Source organism: Bacillus rossius, unplaced genomic scaffold (genome assembly GCF_032445375.1).
Source record: "Bacillus rossius redtenbacheri isolate Brsri unplaced genomic scaffold, Brsri_v3 Brsri_v3_scf35, whole genome shotgun sequence".
NCBI lineage: Eukaryota > Metazoa > Arthropoda > Insecta > Phasmatodea > Bacillidae > Bacillus > Bacillus rossius.
Window position 1 is genome coordinate 62501 of NW_026962535.1, and position 3255 is coordinate 65755.

The following is a 3255-nucleotide window of genomic DNA, read 5'->3' on the forward strand; positions in this document are numbered from 1 at the left end:
GAGGAATTTTAAGTCGGCTGTGTAAGTCTATTGTCCGTGTGAGTGGGGGCGCATCGCCGATTATCCTGAGAAATTTATTTTGAATTACCTGCAAAATTTGTTTTTGGTAGTTGGTAACATTGCCCCAGACTTCGTTACCGTACATAAACGCGGAACGGACAATAGACACGTAAAGGAGTAATTTTAAGTGGCGGGGTAGTTTATTACTCTTGAGGAGAGGGTACAGTAGGGATAGTTTGGCCATCGCTGCCCCCCGCACTTTGTGAATGTGTGTGGTCCAACGAAGCTTATTGTCTATAGTTAAACCTAAATACGTGGCAGTTTCAGTATAAGGAATTATTATATTATTTAGAGTTACGTGTTTAGAGGGTTTTAGTCTGCGAGAGGTGAGATTTAGAGCTTGCGACTTGGCTGGGTTAGTTTTAATTTTCCATTTAGTGAACCAGAGTTCTAAATCATTTAATTGTAGTTGAGTGCGGAGAACAGCGTAGGGAAGGTTAGGGTCGTGTGTGAAAATTACTGTGTCATCGGCGTACATTTGAATGGTGGAGTGAGTAACTGGGATGTCTGCAGTATATATATTGTACAGGAATGGCGAAATTGCCGAGCCCTGCGGTACACCTGCGGTGATTGGCCGGATAGTAGACTGCCCTTTGTCTATTGATACGTAAAATTTTCTATTTTGAAAGTATCTGCTTAGTAAATGGATGTAGCAGTCCGGGAAATTAAATGATATTAACTTTTGTAGGAGCCCCGGGATCCAGACCTTGTCAAATGCTTTGGCAACATCTAAAAATACTGCGATGGTGAATTCTTTTTTCTGCATGGCAGCCATGGTTTCTGTAGTAAATTTAGTAAGTGCATGAACTGTGGAGTGAGCTGAGCGGAAACCAAATTGTGTGTCCGGGATAATTTTGTGCACTGCCGCATGAGTTTGGAGCCTGGTTAAAAACAGTTTTTCAAAGATTTTACTAAGAGAGCTGAGCAGTGAAATAGGGCGTCTGTTTTCGGGCATTTTAGGATTTTTACCTGGTTTTGGTATAGTAATAATTTTAGCAGTCTTCCAGGAGCTGGGGAAGTGTTGAAACGTGAGTATGGCATTTAAAAGATCTGTTATGGCGGATAGAGCATTAAATGGCAGATTTTTAAGAAGTTGATAAGTAATTTTATCCTCACCCGGGGCTTTATTTAGTTTTACGTGTTTGATAATGCTGATTACTTCCGGGAGAGTGACTGGATCGGGAATGGAAGTGGGAGGGGAGTGATTGAAATTATTTATATTTTCTAAGAGCTCCTGCGTAAAAATCGGGTCTCCGATGTCGTTATTCGGTGTAAATTGCTGTTCGTAGCAATCGGCAATTGCGTTAGCTTTATCAGATGGTTCGTAGAGAAGTGTACCCGTCGGGGATTGAACCGGGTTAGAGTTTGTATTTTTAGTCGTGGTTCTTAATACTTTAGCTATTTTCCAGAATTTATTCATGCTATCAGAGAGATCAGCTACAAAGTGTTCCCAGTTATGTATTTTTAATTTGAGAAGTTCGTGCCTAAGTTGATTTTTAAGTGCGTAATATTTATTTTTATTTTCAAGTGTGCGGAATTTTTGGTATTTATGGCGTGCTTGTCTTTTATTTATTAGGAGGAGGTCGGCATCCGGAAATGCATGTTTTAAAAATTCGCGCCTATTTAAAAACGTGGTGTGCTTTTTAACTATGTTTAAAAATGTATTTTGAATTATTTCGGCCGCGGGGTCTATTTGTTCTTTAGAAGTTATTATTATATTATTATTTTCAAATATTTCCTCTAATTCAATTTTAAATGTCTCCCAGTTGATGACCGGGGTTCGACAAAGTACTGGGTTTGGATGTGTTAGAACATGTGTTTCAATAACACAGTGTACAGGTAAATGGTCAGAATCAAGTTCTGGCAGAACTTTTAGTTGAATATTTATATTAGGAATATTAGTGAGAATTATATCTAAAACGTCTGGCTGATGGCTGATATTAGCATGGTAATGCGTGGGAGTGATCGGCGCATGGATTAAATATTTATTTTGTAGTGAGTGTTCGCTTAACACTGCCCCTTTGCGATTGTTATATCTACTGTTCCACTGTTTATGTTTTGCATTTAGATCGCCAGCTATAATGAATGGGTGCGGTTGGTTTATTATTTCGTTGAGGTCTGTATTTAGCAGAGGTTTATTTGGCGAGCAGTAGGCTGCGACTAAAGTTATGTGGCCGGTATTTGTGCGAATATTTATAGACGTATTTTCTATGTGGCTGGTTTCTGAAGGTTTATTTATGTGGTGTTGAAGTCGGTTATGGACTAAAATTAGAGTTCCTCCTCCGGCAGTTACTCTGTCTGTGCGGTAAGTTATGTAATTTTTAATAGTGCAACGTTTTGTAGGTTTTAAAAATGTTTCGTTAATTAAGGCCACTTCCACTCCGTACTCCTCCAGAACTCTCTCAAGTTCGTAGAGTTGTGTGGTTATCCCATTAGCATTCCAGTACAGGATGGAAAGGGTACCTGGGTTCGGGGCAGGAGGATGTGTACCCATTAAACGGCCCCGGAGAAGGTTGTCAGGGCCTGCACCAGCAGGAGGGTCTTCATTGAGGGATCGGTGGCTGTGTTGGCAAGGAGCATGTAGGGCTTCATGTGTGCCATGAATGCGGCGAAGTTGGCATCGCGCAGGAAATTCATCAGGTCCCGGAGGTCGGACATGGCGGATTGGATGCCAGCACAGTCGCCGAGGGAGCTTGGAGTTGCGGTAGGAGCTTGGGAGAGGGGGGGTGGGTGTTGGGAGGGGGTGGGGGGAGGAGGGGGGGTGGGAGCTGGTGTGTGTTGCGGTACGATAATGCGTTGTGCGTTGTTGTTCGCCGCCTGTGCGAACGAGAAAGTTGGCACCACTGGCCTCGTGGGTGCGGGGGGTGGTAGCAGTGGGTAGTGAGCTGGTGTTGGCTGTGTCGCAAGAGGCTGCGCGAGTTCTGCGCGCGAAGACGCCTGATCCTGACGGAATTGCACATACTTCAGGTATTCGGGGCAAAGTTTGGAGTTCCCCTCGTGCACGCCATTTCCCTTGCAGTTCGCACAGTTGGGATTTTTGTTGAGGTTGGGACAGGCGGCGTATGTGTGGGGCCCGGCGCAGTGCTTGCATTTGGTGGCGAGTCGGCAGAAGTTGCGAGTGTGCAAAAACTTCCAGCAGTTCTGACACTGCGCAACGTCCCCGACACGTTTGCGGTATTGTGTCACTTCAACACG